We start from the raw sequence: 18,893 nt of genomic DNA on the forward strand, positions 1-18,893 counted from the left end.
CCACAGGGAGAGGTCACATGTGGGCAAGCTGGCTGCACATGTCTCAGCTGAGCCCAGCTTTCAAGTCATCTCAGCCTAGGTACTAGTAGGTGAAGAAGATTTCAAATTATTCCAGTTTCTAGCCATTTGTCACCAGAGCCATTCAGATCTTTACAAGCCACTCCCACCATGACCTGTTGAAATTCCTGACCCACAGAACTCCTGAGCATAATAAATGTAACTATTATTATGCTGAGCTTAATAATGTTGTTTTATTCTGCTAAGTTTGGGGGTGTTTTGTTACCAGCAATGGATAACTGAAACAGTCCCTTCAAAAGTGCTACTTACAGCAGGGCCCTGGGTGGGCTGGACTAGGGGCCTGGGGCCAACAAAGAGTGACATCCCCTAAAGATTATAACTGGTACACCCCTTTTTAAAATCTTACCCCACTTATCAAGTTTACTATACCTTCATTTATTCAACATTCAACAAATATGTATTGAGTGACAGTCACTGTTTTACTATTGATGAAAATCTCTGCCTTCCAGGAGCTTACCACTTAGTGGAGAAAACAAACAAGGAAGTAAAATACAAACCATGTAAGGTAAGGGTTAAGTATATGGAGAAAAACTAAAGCCGGGGCATGAAATGTCAGGGGTGGGGTTGAAACTTTAGACAAGGTACCCAGGAAAGGCTTCACGGAAAAGGTGACTTGAAAAAGTCCTATTGTAATGGTCTAGGATGGAAAATACTAGACTCATCTGGTTGTCCTCAACTAAGTACCCTCCCATGTCAGCTGCTCACCCAGACTCACAATGATCTTTACGGTCAGGAGCTTGGGTGTCTCTAAAACGTCAACTCTCAAATAAGAAGTATATGACATCAAAGCAGGAAGAACCCTGAGAAGCTATCCAGCCTCACCCGTTATCTTTCAGTGGGGAGACTGAAGCCATGGTGTTTCAGCTCACCTAAGACTTAGCACGAGATCTACGTATCTGCACAGTTCTGTGCTCTTCTTCTCACTCTCCTCTGGCTTCTAGTTTAAAACCCTCAGCATCTAAGCTCTTCCTCCCTAAGCTACATCACCCCAGCCAGGTGCACTTGATGCTCCACATTTGTCACTAGACATAGTCTGAGACCAATCTCCAGGGTGAGAAGGGTGGGAGAGTCCAAGAATAGAAACGACACTGACACTAGACAAAAGCTAGCCTTGCCACCAGTAGCATTGCTCCTGCCCGTAATATCTTCATCAACATCCCCTCCACAATGCAGCCTGTGATAGAGAAAATGGACACTTGCCATTTTCTCTTCTCAGCCCCTCTGTTGTGGGTTAAATTGTGTTCTCCAAAAAGTCATGGTTAAGTCCTAATACACACACCACCTGCCATCCTCTTCCCTAGAGCTTCAGAAGAGCATGGCCATGTCAACACCTTGATTTCAGATTTCTAGTTTCCAGAACTGTGAAAATAAATTTCTGTTGTTTTAAGCCACCAGTTCATGGTAGTTGTGTTACAGCCTCCCTAAGAAACTAGAACATGCTCATATATAAAAAGTCTGGAGCCACCCGCGCTCCCTATATAGTCTTTGTCCCTGCAATCCTAGTGCTCAGAAGCAGCTCCTGCCTCCCTCAACACCACTTTTTCATGTCTACTTACAGTGTACATGCAAAGACTTCCCACAGAACCCTGCAGAAAGCAAGTGAGAGGCCAGCCGTTCCTAGAGCTGTCAGTACAATTTGCTGATCAGCTTGGTCAATGTCTTGCTGTAGGCACAATCTATTTTATAAGGTTTGTCTCCAACTATTCTACGATTTATTGGTCTTTTTATCTTCATTAAGAATGACTGATGGGCCCTCTGAAGGGATAAGAGGTCACAGGGAAGTACCACCCACAGGAGATGGATCATTCTCATGGGTCTAGTAGCAGCCTGTTAAACAGGAATCATTGCACTAAAAGGCTATTTGCAATATGGAACAAAAGCAAAAAAAGAGGATCATACCTTTCAACCTGTTAATGCTGTTCTTGGAATATAATTCAAGGAAATGACACAACAGAAAAAATAAACCATTTGGACAGAAATAACAGCAGTTATTTATAATAAGTTACTCATAATAGTGGAATAAAAACTGAAAATATTAATTGTCGAAAAGTTAAAAGAGAGCATCATAATAATACTTAACATTTCCTAAGCCCTTACTATATGGCAGGCTTTGTTTGGATTATCTTGTTTATGCCTCACAAAAACCTATGACATAGTTGTATTATCCCAGTTTTAGAGAAAAAGAAACCTGTTCAAGGTTACACAGCTAAGAAGAAGCAAGTGACTTCTATTTTATGCCCTCTGCTTAAAGTAGTGACTTGACTGTGGCCATGTTAAATTGGGTAAATTCTAGTTAACTTCCCTAAGCCTTCAGCCATCGACTATAAAAAGGGATTGACAAAGATTAAATGCAAAATGTGTGAAGACATAAACTATAAAACATTAGCTAAATGAAAAGTACTTACAGCCACTTATTGATAACATTGAATGTCTATCTTATGTGGCAGGAATCTGACTATAATCTATTTTGCATGCCAAGTTCAACAGCTAGAATTTTATCTTTTAGGTAGTAAAGGATCAAGACTGTTTTGTAACCAGGAGTATTACAAGCCAATCTGTGTTTTAATGTTGTTTTAAGGTACAATAATAGAAAATCATCTCAGGGTTACAAAATTGGAATTTTATCTAAATCTTGATCCTCAACAAGTTTTAGAAGCTCTCTAGTAAAAGCCCTGGAATAATTTCTCTAGAGAACGGGCAGAGTGGCCCTGGAAGCAGCACTTTGCTTAGCTCACTGACTTTCTGCAAGAAAGGCAGGGGCTTCATCCCCTAACAGCTGTACCAAGGGGTCTGTCTGAAACATTAACAATAGGAAAGCGCAGATCTGATAGCGCACAAAGATTTGAGGGTGTTCTGATGGCATTTGCAGAGGACTCTCCTCACCCTTCGCTCACTGGGTGGTTGTAAGAATGATATAAACATGTTCTGCCAGCAGTTGAGGACCTATATATGTATAAAGGAAGGTTATTATGATTGTCAGGTCTTAAAGGCCTGGCACCATCAAATCTCAGGCAAATATGCAATTAGTTCTACTAACCAAGAACCCCATTCCCATCCCAGCGAACCAGGCTGAATAACAAAAGACAAAAGAACCAAACAATCCAAGACATCACCCAGACCTGGCAGCGGGCCCCTCCTTGCTCCTGAGCAAAATCAGAGACTTGGCCCTTGAGTCACCCTCTCTACTCTTCAGTCCAGAAATATCTGAGGAGGGAGAAGGTGACCAATACCATCTCTCCACACCCTAGTCTTTATATGGATTTTCCCATCATGCTTGCCATTTGTTTAGCATTTTGCTATAGACTTGCCCACCACTCCCTGCTTTATATGCATCAAAGTCCTTTCTCATCTTTCCCAAGCAGGAGAGAGTACGTCAGGTTAATTGTAACCCTCGCATGCTGGGAGGTTGTACAAATCTCCATTTTAGAAATGAGTAACAGAAGTTCAGAGTAGTTAAATAAGTTCCCAGTTTCTCCCATCTAATAATTTGTTGAGCTGGGATTCAAACCCAAGTCTGTTAGCTGCAAAGTCCTAAAGAATCCCATCAACTACACACTCAGTTCTCACAATCAATGAAGAAAAGTAGGTAAGATGGACTCTGCAATCTGCCTATACAAAACCTGTCTGGTGCACAATGTGACTGTGGCACTATGTGGTAACACATAGCTGACCACAGACATGAAGGTCAAGAGTGCTCACATTTAGGACCCAGCCAGGCCCGGCCCATCCTGCTCCACCTCTGCCACACACAGGCACATCCCTCTGTAAAAGGAGACCATGGCCCTGGAAAGGGGTCAGTCGAGCCCTTTCGGAACACCAGCACTGGGCTGACATCTGGATGCCTGAGTTCCTGGGCCTGGCAGCCGTTGTGCCAACCACAACCCTCAGAAAAAGGAGAGGGTAATTAGAAAGCAGTGCCCCACAGACCAAATTTAAGTCATGTTTCCAAAATAGTCTCCAAAATGAAAGATCAGCCTGCGCCTGCAATGACAGCACTTGAGACCAACTCCTCCACACAACACCCACTTTCTCTGGGCATTTAAGGGGACCATAAAGGGAATTCAGCAGAGGCACCACGGATATGCACAGTTGTTTTTATCCAGCACAAATGTTTACCAATCTTCCATTCTATGCTTCATGGGAGATAAGAAGTGGTACCATAGTGGTCATGCTTCTGAGAAGCTTACAACTCGGTAACAACACAGCTAAGCAGCAAAGAGAGGAGGGCTCAGGTACAGAGCGGATACTCTAAATGAAGTGGAGTTTATCTAAGAATTGCAAGGCTAGTTCAACATTTGAAAATCAATCAATGTAATTTACCACATTAACAGACTAAAGCCGGATTGGGCAAACTATGGCCAAATCCAGCCTATTGTCCATTTTGTATATAATGTTTTATTGAAACACAGCTGTGCCCATTCATTTACATATTCTCTATGGCTGCTTTCACGCTACCATGGCAGAGCTGAATATTTAAAAATATTTACTCTTTTCAGATAAAATTTGCCCACCCTTGCTCTAAACTATTGGGAGAAAGCCTTTTCAGCCACAAACTGCCTCAACTCCAACTTCCTCTCCTCTCTGTTCTACACACCAGTTTGGGAGGTAGACTATAAGGGTGCCAGATTATAAGGACTGGAAGACCAGGCAACTGCCTTCCAAGGAGAAAAGCAGTCCAAGGTATGACTTTTGCTCTTCCCTCCCACTGGCGCCCCTTTGCTAATAGAAGCCTCAGGGCTCTCTGGAAGAATCTGGCACAAGCTTCAATAAATGCTTGGAAGTAGAAACACTGGTCCTATATCCCCATGTTCCACTTCCCCACTCAACTGTCCCAGAAAAAGAGAGCCATGGAGGTCTCAAATCAATGATCTAAGCTTCCACTCTAGCAAACTAGGCAAAAGAAGGGCGACTAAACCAAGCAAGCATAAGAAAGATAACAAAGAAAAAAGAAGAAACCAGTAAAATTGAAAACAGAAACATAACAGAGAAAAATCAATGAAACTAAAAGCTGGTCCTTTGAAAAGATCAATAAAATTGTAAACTTCTAGCCAGACTGACGGAGAGCAAAAAAGATACAAACTATAAATATTAAGAATAAAAGAGGCAACATCACTACAATCTCTAAAGATATTAAAAGGATAAGTAAATATGACAAACAACATTTGCCCATTAATCCCACATGTCAGATGAAATAGACAAATACCAAAAAAACACAAACTATCAAAAATCACTCAAGAAGAAAGATAACCTGAATAGCCCTATATTTGTTAAAGGATTTAACCCCGCCCCCCCCACAAAAAAACTCTAAATGGCTTCACTGGAAAATTTTACCTAAAATTTAAGGAATGAATAATGATCTTATACAAATGCAAAGGGAAACAAACATTTCTCAACTCATTTTATGAGGCTACCAATACTCTTAACACCAAAATGAGACAGACATTACAAGAGACCAATATCCTTCATAAGCATAAAAAACAAAAAACCTCGACAAAATGATAGTAAATCGAATCCAGCAATATATAAAAAGATTAACAATATATCATGACCAATTAGAGTTTATTCCTGGAATGTGTGGCTAGTTAAACATTTGAAAATCAATTAATGTAACTCAGCATAGCAACAGACTAAAGCAGGGGTCAGCAAACTAAGCAGTCTGTTTTTGTAGATAATAGTTAATGGAACACAGAGACATCTATTCATCTATGTGTTGTCTATGGTTGCTTTCATGCTGCAGCGGTAGAGTTGAGTCATTGAGTATAGACCTTATGAGATTTGAGTGGAGAGTTGAAGAGACTTATAGCCCACAAAGCCTATAATATTTACTATCTGGCTGCTATGGTCTGAATGTTTGCGTCCTCCCAAAATTCACATTGAAATCCTAACATGCAAGGAAATGGAATTAGGACATGGAACTTTTGGGAAGTGCTTAAGTCATGAGGGTAGAGCCCTCATGAATGAGATTAGTGTCTTATAAATAAAAAAGACTCCGGAGAGATCCCTAACCACCTCCCGCTACGTGAAGACAGAGTGAGAAGGTGCTGGCTATGAACCAGGAAGAGGGCTCTCACCCAAATGCGAGCATGTCAGCACCTTGATCTTGGACTTCCCAGCCTATAGGACTGGAGCGATAACTTCTGTTGTTTGTAAGCTACCCAGCTTATGGTATTTTGTTATAGAGCTTGAACAGACTGACACTTGATCTTTAAAAAAAAGATTGCCAACTCACAGACAAAAGAAAAAAATATGATCATATTAACAGATCCAAAACCCACTCGAAAAAAATCATTATCCATTCATGATAAAAAAAAAAAAAGAAAAAAAATCTTAGCAAACCAGAAGTAGAAGGGAACTTCCTCAACCTGATAAGGGAAATCTATAAAAACCTAATAGCCAATAATATCATTTATAATGGTATGTGACTGAATACTTCCCCCTCAAGATTGGAAATAAGGCAATGGTGTCCATTTTCACCATTCCTATTTATCATCATACTGGACATCCTCACAAGCACAACAAGGCAAGAAAAATAAAAATCAAGCAGATAACATGATTATAGATGTAGAAAATCCCACAGAAGCTACAAAAAGCTACTAGAACTAATAAGTAAGTTTAAAAATGTCATCAGATGTAAGATTAATATATAAAAATTAATTTTTAAATAAGAAAACCTCAGGGAAATAATTAAGAGATAGATGAGGGCTGAAAATTAGCTCTAAATCCCAGACTCCTAATTTTTTAAAATTATATATTTTTATTTGTTGGTTTAGTACCAATAATTATATACTAATTATATTAATTTTCTAATTCTGTAAGTACCTAGTTTGCTTTACTTTATTCTCTGATTTTATTTTTTTAAATCAATTAATATAACAAATCAATTATATTTATAAATACTAGCAATGAACAATGGAAAATAGAATTTTACTAAAAGTACCATTTACAATTGCATCAAAAATATTAAATACATAGCTATAAATCTAGCAAAGTATGTTAAATATTTACATGCTAAAACTACAAAACATTGATGAAGAAACCAAAGATCTAAGTAAATGGAGAGATATAGCTTATTTATGTATTAGAAGACCCAATATTGTTAAGATGTCAATTCTCCCCAAACTGATCTATAGATTCAATACCAAACTTCCAGTAAGATTTTATGTAGAAAACAATAAGATGTATCTAAAATATATATGAAAGGCAAAGACCTAGAATAGCCAAAACAATTTTGAAAAGGAAGAACTAAGAACTCATAATACATGATTTTGAAACTTACAATAAAGCCATAATAATCAAAATAGTGTGGTATCACTGAAAGGATAAACATATAAGCCAATGGAACAGAATAGTCAGAAATATACCCACAAATATATACTCAATAGATTTTTAACAATGATACAAAAATAATTCAAGAGAGAAAGAATAGTCTTTTCACTGGTGCTAGAATTGGACTTCTATATGCAAAAAAGAAGTTCTATTTATACCTTGCGGCATGTACGAAAAAATAACCCAAAATAAATCAGACCTAAAAATACCTAAAACTATAAAACATCATTAAGAAAGTACCATAAAAAATCTTAATGACCTCATAATAGGTAAACATTTCCTAGATTCAACACTAAAAGAATACGTTTTTAAAAACTGATAAACTGGACTTCATTAAAATTAAAACCTTCTGCTCTGTGATAATAGACATTTTAAGAGAAATAGTGAGAAAATGTTTGCCAAACATGTACTTGATAAAGGATTCATGTCTAGAATATAAAAAGAATTATATCTCAAATCTTAATTATAAGGGAAGAGTTGAATAAAACTAAGGCAAAAGACTTAAAAGATACTTCACCAAAGACAACATACGAATTACAATAAGCCAATTAACAAAGATGCTCAACATCATTAGTCATGATTGGAATGCAAATTTAAATGATAGATAAAACTCAACCTATTAGATAAAACTATACTTATTACAATATCTAAAATTTAGAAATCTGATACATAATTAGTGCTGACAAGGATGTGAAAACTATAACCCTCATACATTGCTAGTGGGAATGCATAATGGTAGAAGTCACTTTGGAAAATAGTTTGGCATTTTACACTTACAATACCACCCGGCAATCTCACTATTCCAGGTACTAACTCAAGTACCTGTACATTAATATTTATAGTGAATTAATCATTATCACTCTATCTGGAAACAACCCAAACATCCTTCGATTGGTCAATAAACACACTGTAATACATCCACACAATGAAATAATATTCAGCAACAAAAGGGAACGACCTGCTGATGCGCCCAACAACATGGACGAATCTCGAGCACACTGTGCCGAGGAAAGAAGGTGAACTAAAAAGGCTACCTACTATATGATTCTATTTATGTGGCATTCTCAGAAAGGCAAAATCACAGCAACAGAAAATAGATCAGTGGTTTAAGGGTCTTCGGTTGGTGGAAGAGTTGACTACGATGGTGCATGAGGCAATTTGGTGATGGGGTGGAGGTGATAGAATTGTTCTGTATCTTGATTGTGATGGTGCTTATATGACTATATTTTTGCCAAAACTCAGAATTGTACACTAAAATGAATGAATTTTTATATGTAAATTATACCTCAATTTTTTGAATGAGAAAGAAAAAATGTCTTAAAAAACTATTCCATTATGATATAGCATTTAATAGAAAACTTGTATACCTAAAACAATGCCTACCACTTGACAAGCATCGGAATCGAAAGTCAGAAGAAACTGCAAAATTTATCAGAATAAAGCAGAGACTCTTCAAAACTAGGAAAAATTGGTGTGACTGATTTATGTGCAACAGATCATGATTGAGTACTGAACAATAATTTTTTCAAAGCCTCCAGTTAACTTTCAGAAGATATTTAAATTTTAGCAACATTATTTACTTATAGAAAAACAAACAGAACTCTAAGTTTAACCTAAAGGAAATGAAGATAAAACTCTGGTATACTTAGAAGTCCTCTGAATTATTCTGACAACCCTAAAGGTGCTAAACTTGTCAAAATCGTGGGCACATACAAAATTGGCCAAGGAAAGCAAAGATAATTAATAGTTTGATCTCGCATATAACCATAAATGAAAAAAATCAAACAATGAAATATCAGAAAATCAAAGCCAACAAGGTATATGTTTTAACCGTATATATGACCCAGTATTTATCCCAGAAACTTAAGGATGAATTCAAGGAATTCGAAAATCATGAACACAGATTATGAAAAACAGCATTTCATCTTGAAATCATGTGTAATTCTGATAGACGAACACAGTTCAGAAGGATTTTAATATTTTGATTCTGATAATAATGAAGAAAGTGGTATATAATTTTAAAAATAAAAGCATATTATAACTAAGAAATTTTTCTAAAATTGTGTATATTAAAGGAAGTGGTTTTTTTCCTGAGAAACTATAAAGTGATATGACTTTTACAGCCTATGGTAACTTGGAATCAAGAAAATACAGGAATGTCACCTCCTGTTACCATACAATTATTACCTTTTTCTTCTCTTCTACTAGCCTGAGTTGGTTTCTATTAATTTTGAATAATCCTTCCTAATACACAAATCAAAGAAATAATTAGCAAAAAAGCAACCAAGACTGATTCTCAAATCTGGCTGGCATTGGAAACAACTGCAGGAGGAGCTTTGTGAAAAACAGAAATTCCCTGAGCCCACTCAGGTGCTGGGCTGGGGACTGGGGAGGCATAAATTATTTTGCAAACAAGGTTCCCAAAGGGACTTTATTATGAGCTGGGTTTTGGATTTTGGAATCATGCTATTAGGAAATAGAGGCATTAGGTATGTCCTCACCTTGAAGTTTTTTCAACATAGTTGTAGATATAAAAATTTTAGCATGAAAAATACTAAACAAAGATATAAACATTCATAATAATATATGACTCATCATTATCAAAAAGATTTTACAGAGACTGCCTCAGACATTCAAATGAGAACGAGAACTTGAAGCTGAGGTCAGAGGCAGCCCCTGTTTTGGGGTAGTGTCTGACAGACAACTTATCCCCCGAAGAAATATTTAAGGATTAAAGGACTTGTCAGTCAAAGAGCCAAGCGAAGAATATTCCAGGTAAGGATAAACTCATAGTCAAAGACAGAGAGACAGAAAAGTGTAAACTGAGTTCAGGGACAATAAATTAACAAGCCTTGTTGGTTTGAAGGTCAGAATATGGAGGCCATTGAACTTCATGTTGACTGTCCAATGAGAAGCAGAGAGCCACTGAAGGTTTCTGAAGGTGGAGTGACACCATTAGACTGTGCTTTAAGGTTAAAGCAATCAAGTGTAAAAATATATTTGTGCCACAGAGAGGCCATAGTTGATAGTCCACATGTGAACCAGCGAAGGTCTGGTCAAGAGCAGTAGCAATATGGAAAGTAAAGCCAAGTCTTTCTTTGTCTGGGATAACCAGAACACCCACAGGAGGAGGGGCTGAGCAGCTATGATCATCTACCACCAGCTGGTGCCCTAAGTGGCTGCCCAATCACTACAAAAGCCTGAGAACTCCCTAAAATATCACTGGTTGAAGCACAAAGGGGTAAAATCAACAGCCATTGCGTTAATTGTATTATGCCCACAGTGAAGCCCTACCATGAAGACAGCTTTTGGTAATAAGAGGCAAGTTGCAGGGTAGGGCTGTGTTTCCCCAGGTACACTCTGAAACAACCTGTTGCCTCCTCATTAATATACTCATTTCCAGAAGGTTAGCAACCAAGTGACTATGAAAATGATTACTCTTCATACTAATACAAAAATACCAAATGGAATTTGGCTAATAGGGAAGGGTAGGAATGGGTCCATTTTAGGCATCTCTTATGAACAGGCTTGGTGCTTAGCAGGAAAAATGCATAAAGTTCAGGAGAAAAAAAAAGAATGGTTATACCTAAGCATAAAGAAGACAATGGGAGAAGTGAGACAGATGAGTGGAAAGCACCTTCTTACGGAGCAGTAGAGGGGCAATCCCTTAGAATGTTCGTTGAGCACTTCCATTCACCCCATTAGCCAGTCCTTCAACTGGATGCCCAAGAACCTGTGGTGTGTAAGGCACTGAGTTAAGTGTAAGGACAAAGATGAACCATGGCCTTTGTCCTCAGGAGCTCATGGCCAAGTAGGACACCATGCCTTACAACTAAATCACAAGTAAAGGTAACCGAACACTTGTTCATCTGCCCACAGCCTCCTCAGGTAAGCGGAAAAGGGGCTCCTCTCTCCATTGACAGATGCACACAGAGAAACCTGGACGTTGCTGGAACTGACCCCAAACTGTGGGCTCTTCCTAGTTTTTCACACAACCTCAGAGGACACTCCATCTAGTCTAGCCCTAGAAAAGGAGAAGAGCACTCATGCCAGGGTCAGTGGAGATGGCCAGAAGCTCGAACTGTTCATACGGGTGAAAATTCCTGTGAAGGATGGTACATTCCAGATTCAAGGCAGACCCAGAATATAGTGTCAGCCACAGGTATTGAGGTGGGGGCGAGGACTTTAAGGTGGGTGGAATTCATATGGGTAGATACAACGTACCTGGAGGCAGACAGACAGTAGTGATCACAGAAGTCAGGTCAGATAAAGGAACATTCATCCCTGATCCCCAGGGACCCTCAGACTAAAGAGAACAAACTTCAAGAACTCTGGAGAACCAGGTAGAGCACATAATGGAACCAATTCTTCTGGCCTATGTCAGGCCTTCCCACCCCATCACCATCCTCCATCAGGGTGGGATAATATGAACTCTGGCTGTTTCCAGCTCTGCCCCCTAATCATTTGGCCCCTTAGACCAGGTTTCCACTTCAGTATAATGCAGGTGTCATGTGGACTGGTCTCCTGTAGCCCTAACACTTGCCATTCCAGAACTGGGAAATGAGCTACAATACATGAAGCATGAGGAAAGCACACAAAGCTCTGGGAACTCAAAAGTCTTCCAAGGGACTGCGCTTTCACCAGCACTCTAGATTTGCTTCTCATTATTTTTGATCTAGTATAAAATTAAAACAAAATTGTTCCAGGAATATCCTAGGCAGCAGAGGGAAAACAAGCCCAGAATGAAAACCACCCCAGGACAAGTAGGCTTACATGGTTGAGAGCTCACCGCAGGGTCAAAGGTATTTCACCTGGTTCCAAAAAAGGAGGAGCTGAGAGTTCTGAACACTGGAGCTAAGTGTTCCTGCCTTCCTCTCTCTTGCCCTGTTCATGCTCACCCTCCATTCTCCTCAGCTTTGAGGCCTTTTCTGACCACTCTAGCCCCTGAATTTCTTGCCACCCATAAATTCCCTAACTGAATCTGTACCACAGAACTTGTCTTTGTTTTCTAATTACTTCATGCATGTTAGCTGTTTTCCCGTATAGACCCGAAGTCTCTTGAATATACTCTTTGTTTCATAATTTTCCACAGGGTTATATGGAGAGTAGGTCCATAATTAATGTTTGTTGGCTGACGTATAGGTCATTCCATAGGCAGAGAGGACACTACTTAGTACGTAAGTTAATAGCTATTCTTTCTTTTGTGCCTATTTATGTTCATATTCATTTAATTTTTATAACCACCCTCATTGTCAGATGAGGAAACTGAAGTCACTCACGTGCCCACAAAAATGTAGCCAGTCAGTGACCAGGATGGCTCTGAACCCAAGTTTAACACCAAAGATCACATTCTACCTTTGTACTGCTTCCTCCTGCTATAAAATCTGAAGGAAAGCAACTCTCCACGAGAAACCTCAACCTCCAAAAATAAAAAAGATAAACAGCATTCAAAACTATGAAAGCTCAAACTCATAGGTGTTTGGTTCCCAAAAGATTGAGAAGTAACTCATAAGGTCCTGCATTAACAAATTAGCATCAGATGGCGGAGGGGGGGGCGGAGGGCGGGTGGGGAAAGGAAATCCTCTCTTCATTCAGCTTCTTTTGTCTCCGGAGGGCTGTGCACTCAGAAACCGAGAATAGGAGAGAAGAGAAAGGGGGACAGAAGTACCAACAGTGGGGGGATGAGGACAATGGGAAATTTGAGAAGCCGGATCTACACAAAAATTTCCCCAGCTCCCAAATGGAGTGCCCATTGTGAGCATTCACCCTCAGACACCAAGGGACAGTGAAGAGAAGGGCAATAAAAAGAAGGTGGTGTGAGCATCTGGAAATCCATGCCACCAGCTGTAAACAGGGAGCAATTCTTACTGGCCCTCCTCCTGGCCCAGCCCCACTGGGCCTTGCTGTCACTGTCCATTTAACAAGAGCTGCAACTCTGGTACATCAGGTGCATACAGCAAGGCAGTTGGCCTATAGAGACAAACACATAGGTCTACCCACCTTGAGATTGTAAGGAAAATTGCATTTGCTCAACTCGTTGGCTTAAAACAAACAGAAAAGAATGACGCCAAAACTCAAGAGACAGAGAATTCATCTGCAGAAAGGAACAGGTGGTGGAGGTGAGTGACTCACATAGCAGACCCCAGACCAGCACATTCACCTTTCTGTGATTGTGGGGCAGGAGGGTAGAGGAATGACGGGACAGGGCAGAGTCACATGGCACTGAGTCTATCCCAGTGACATCTGTGATGTCCTCACTCTGGATTACTGGCTGATGGTTCCTTGATTCTGAGCCCACCTGCCACCCAAGTGTCCACCTGTATGTTTCCCATGCAAATGGTCTTACCTTGGGTCCTCCGGGTACACCTTCTGTTGGTCAGAGGAAATGACTCAATAGTCAAGTTGGGAGAGGACAATGACTTCTGTTGGGAAAGGTTACTTTCTAAGGGTTGTTCTATAATGTCACTATATTTACAGAAAGGACAGGACAGGAAGCTTACAAGAACGAACAATTTTCCCACCTGTGTGTGTTGGTTTGAATTGGGGGAAGGGCAGTTAGGCTTTCAAGTGGCCTTGTTGTGTATATGCAGAATACTGAGAAATGTTGTTCTCGTAAAGATATTAAATAAGACTCCACATGTTCATAGAGTCTCTGAACACTTATCCACAGGCCAGGCTGCATTCTCAAATTGCCACCTCCTGACCTACTTTAAAGACGAAGAGCCAGTAAATCAACTAGTTCTGTTTCACAGACTCTAGACTCATATTTTGGGGGGGAAAGCAAGGTGTCATTCTTGTAGGCACTGACTCCAGAGCATTCACAATCCATTCGTCTGAGACTGGCGAAGATCTCCCCAGCCAGATCGAGACTCCTCCCTCACTTTTGGCACTGCATGGGCCTCTCTTCCCTCAGCACCATCTGGGGCCAGGCTCCTTTTCTGAGGAGCTTCCCAGCAGAATACCCTGCAACTGCTAGCCAGGGGCTCCTGCATTGTAGTGACTGCACCTGTCTAAGCTTCAGGCAGCAAGTGGGTTCACCTGACCTTACCAATAAGACCAAAACTTCCCAAGGGCCTAGTCTGCTTTGTATATGTCCCCCAAGATCTGGCCCCTGAGGAAAGTCTCCTGATAGAGGGTTGGCAAACCACATACCAAAAAATATATATATATATTTTATATGTGTATATATATATATACACATACATACATACATACACACACACTACTCCAAGGTCCCTGCTACCTTTCTTCTCAGGTAGCCAGTTACTACACAAAAGAAACCAAATGCACAAATCCTTCACCACTGTGTAGTGGTTCTCCAAGATAGTGTTGAGGACCAGCATCCTTTTGTATCATCAGTGAATTGAGGGCAGACATACACACCCTGATGAAAAGGCTTTGTGCAAGTCCCCAGAGTATCCATTACCCAATCCAGCATCCAGTGTCCAGCCACACCCCACCCAAGGTCAACTTCACTCTGGGCACGGGAAAGAACATTCCACAATGGTCTAGGAAACTGTGGTGCCAGTAGCATCACCCTCCACAGTCCCTGATGTCTGCAGGGCAGAAAAAAAATTAAAACAGGAACAGAAGACAGAAGGGAAAATCAAGAATTTAAGAGAAAAGAAGGGAGATAGAGGGGAAGAGAGAAAGAAAGTGAGAAAAACAAAAATGATTTTACTAGAACCTGAAATGCCTTTTAGGAACCCAATAAGGTTGCCATAAGCACCTACATTTCCCATCCAGAGACTTGAATTGTGACTATTGGATGCTTTGAAGTGTGATGAGTTCCCCAAATGGTCCTCTGAAGCCTCCCCATTTGGAAATAATTTTGTGCATTTTGATTAAAAGGATTGCATTAAGTCAGAGAAGAACCTACAGCCCCACTAGGAACGGGGAGGAAGCTCCAGGCCAGGCTCCCAAAGACTGAGGAGGTGGGAACATTGCACACACTCTGATCTTGCTCAGAAGTATGGTGAAAACCAGTGGCCTGAGGTCTGACATTAAGCCCACCGTCCAGGTGTATTCTCACCTTGATCCAGCTCTCTAGAGGGGATAAACTTACTTTTATCCCCTCTAGGCCCCAAAGGAGTTGGGCCTTTCTCCTTCAGGTTATGATATAGAGGGTGTGTTCCCCTCTCCAACCACAACAATCCTAGAAAACCTCTCCCCAGCAGCCCATCTTGGTATCTACAATGTCACTCGTAAATTCAGTCCTTTGACTCTTGAAAGATTGATAGTAGCACAAGTTCCAGGGAGGAATTCTACCTCAACCACTGACAGCAACACCTGGAACTTAGTTTATCCAAAACTTTCCAACGGTAATGATCTGCAAGCAAGGGTCCTTCAACCATGGAACCCCAGTTGAAGAGAAGGAGGCAGAGCAGGCGAGGGGTTTGAGGCGCAGGGAGTGAGAGCAACTCCCGACGCTCCCAGCTCCGCCTGAGACCACGCCAGCGCCTTCACCGCCCTACCTTCCCGGTCTCACGTTTGGGCTGAGAGGGCCTTCACGTGGCGCCCCCGCCCCCACGGCAGCCGTCACCGAGTCCTCTTGCCAGGGGCTGGGGAACTGGGAGAAAAGCCCATCTCTTTTACTTAAGGGCTAGCGGCAATTCGCACTCCTCAAATCAAAGGTACGTCCTTCGATGGCTCAAATAGAGACAACCGCATCACAGTCCCCCGGCACCTCACCTCCCAAAAGGAAACCCCGGCTGCCTGGAGTCGTGGGGTCGTCCCCTTACGCGCCCCCTACCCCAACTCTTCGCCACACGTAGGATGCCCTCTCCAAGAGAGGAGTCAGGGGCAGGCTTCCAAGGGAGGGTCCCGACCCCCGATCCTCGAGTTCCCACCCTCGGAGGGCCGGCGCCGGGACAAAAGCGTGGGGGCGGGCTCACTCACCCGCGCGGCGAAGGCGGCGGGGGAGCTGAGGCACCGCGCTAGGCGGGAGAGCCCCAGCCGCGAGCGCGCAGCGCAGGCTCAGCACTTGCTTCGCCGCCGGCTGCCGACCCGGCGGTGCGGGGAACCGGTGAGGCGCGTCCGGGACCGAACGGAGCCGAGTGGGGGTGAGCGGCCCGGCGAGAGAGTGAGCAAGTGTGAGTCCGGATCGAACGCGCGTAAAGGCAAGCGACTGAGAGCGCGGCGCTCCACGTCCGGACTCAAACTGCGGACGCCGGCTCACACGCGCTGATTTGCATGTCATTTGCATAGCGCTCAGGGAATGGACCTGCGGCCCTTTCCGCCACGCCCACCCGCGCTCCTCCCCGGAGTCCCAGTCTGAGAATCCAGAGCAGAACCCGGCCCCTGAGGAGGATTCATCTAGCCCGTCGCATGCGCCGCCCCAACTCCTCACACACCGGACTAGTGACAGAGTGTTTTCTCGATTTTTTATTTTTATTTTTAATTTTTTTTTTCCTCCTGGAAGACCACTCCATACAGGACGAAAGAGGAACGCGCACTAAGAAAACTCTGTAGACTTTTAAATTAAGTTTTTTATTTGATGTGGCTATCAAAAACAACGAATAATCGAGTAGATTCCCCAAATAAATACAGTATAATTTTGTTTTGGGGTAAAGTATCGTGAAAAACTTGTTTACTTTCAAAATTAGTAACATGTGCAATTTTGTTCAGAAAATGAAGAAATACAGAATTGTGTAGGCAATTGAGAATACTACTCGTCACTTTCTAGGAGTAAAACGTTAGGCAGGTTGCTGATCTCTGTTACTCCATTTTCTCATGTCTAAAATGGGGGAAATCTAAGTGACCCATAGAAATGTGAGGTTTCAGTGAAATGTGGCAGGTAAAGCTCTTAGGACGATTCCTAATATAGTTATTATTAATGCTTAAACGTGCAAATATGACCTACGTCTACTTAGCCAAGAGGCAGTCAGATCAAGGTGAGGCAAGAAGCAGGGAGAAGGGGTGAAGAGGCTATAGAAAGCAGAGAAAGAATGCCCAAAGAATAGAGACAGTCTCTGGAGAGCTCAGACCAGAGTTTCCCACTCACCTCCGCTGTCAGGCTAACCAGATCCAGGGCTGATGAAATCTCCTACTCTTGCAGTTCTATCAGCTTTTGCTTCATGTATTTTGTCTCTCTGTTGTTAGGAGCATACATGTTAAGGATTGTTATGACTTCTTGAAGAACTGACTCCTTCATTATGCAATGCCCTCCTTATCCTTGATAACTTATATTGCTCTGAAGTCTGCTCTTTCTGAAATATTAATATAACTACTTTTCTGGTTAGTATTAGCATAGTATATCTTTCTCCAACCGTTTACTTTGAATTTATGTCTTTATAGTTAAAGTGAGTTTCTTGTAGACAACATATAATTGGGTCTTGTTTTTTGGTCTACTCTGACAATCTCTGTCAAATTTGGTGCATTTAGACCACTGATGTTCAAAGTGATTGTTGATATAGTTGGATTAATAGCTACCATATTTGTTACTGTTTTCTAATTTTTGCCCTGGTTCTTTTCTCTAATATTCACTGTCAGAATCAAGTTGAGCTACTGGAGGTAAAACACAAAAGTGTCGGCTCCTCCTCATCTTATATGTCTGGGTCCCCCTGAAGTTTTCAACTGTCAGACTTGTTCACACTGAGCTTCCATAAATTCATTTATTATAGTTCAGATTTTTTTCTATCCCGGCACTGGTTCCTGTGGGGATTTCTGCTCCCGTAAATTGTGATCCTCTGTATCCACCTGTCTCTCCAATATTGGAAGTACAGTTAACCTGTGAGATTCTTCTCTTACAGATCTAAGAGTTGTTGATTTTTTTGTTGTTGTCGTTCAGTGTTTTACTTGTTAGGATGGAGATTTCCAAACTTCTTACATGCCAGACTAGAAATTGAAAGTGTCTCATCAACATTCTAAATTTTCTAGGTTTTTAATAATAGCCATCTTAGCAGGTGTGAAGTATATCCAATTGTGGTTTTGGTTTGCGTTTCCCTGACGACTAATGATGTTGAACATCATTTCATGTGTTTATTGACTGTTGGTATATCCTTTTTGGAGAAATGTCTTTGAACTCTTTTGCCCACTTTTAAAATGGATTACTGGGTAGTTTTTGGTCATTGAGTTGTAGGGGTTCTTTATATATTCTGGATATTAATCCTTTGTCAGATATATGATTTGCAAATATTTTCTCCCATTCCTTGGATCACTTTTTCACTCTGTTGATGTGCCCTTTGATGCACGAAAGTTTTAAATTTTGATGAGATTCAGTTTATCTGTTTTCTTTTGTTGCCTGTGCTATTAGTATTGTACTTAAACTATTGCCAAATCCAAAGTCATAAAGATTTTCTTCTATATTCTTCTAAGGGTTTTATAGCTTTTACTCTTACTTTTAGGTCTGTAGTCCATTTTGAGTTAATTTTTGTATGTGGTGTAAGGTAAGAGTCCAACTTCATTCTTTTGCATGTGGTATCTAATTTTCCCACTAACAATTTGTTGAAAAGACTGTCTTTTCCCCCATTGAATTGTCTTGGCACCCT

The 18,893-nt window shown here is 41.1% G+C and overlaps 1 protein-coding gene across 4 annotated transcripts in view; it reads right to left on the reverse strand.

Moving 5' to 3' along the window:
• The window catches only part of MYLK (myosin light chain kinase), a 236,631-nt gene extending 220,055 nt beyond the window's left edge, over window positions 1-16,576 (reverse strand). For all 4 annotated transcript variants that reach the window (XM_025052116.1, XM_015595959.2, XM_025052108.1 and 1 more), the window contains exon 1: window positions 16,303-16,576. The gene's annotated coding sequence lies outside the window, so the exon portion shown is untranslated. The remainder of the gene's footprint in view (window positions 1-16,302) is intronic.
• Window positions 16,577-18,893: the final 2,317 nt, after the last annotated feature.

Source organism: Pteropus alecto, unplaced genomic scaffold (genome assembly GCF_000325575.1).
Source record: "Pteropus alecto unplaced genomic scaffold, ASM32557v1 scaffold251, whole genome shotgun sequence".
In the NCBI taxonomy this organism is placed as follows: Eukaryota; Metazoa; Chordata; class Mammalia; order Chiroptera; family Pteropodidae; genus Pteropus; species Pteropus alecto.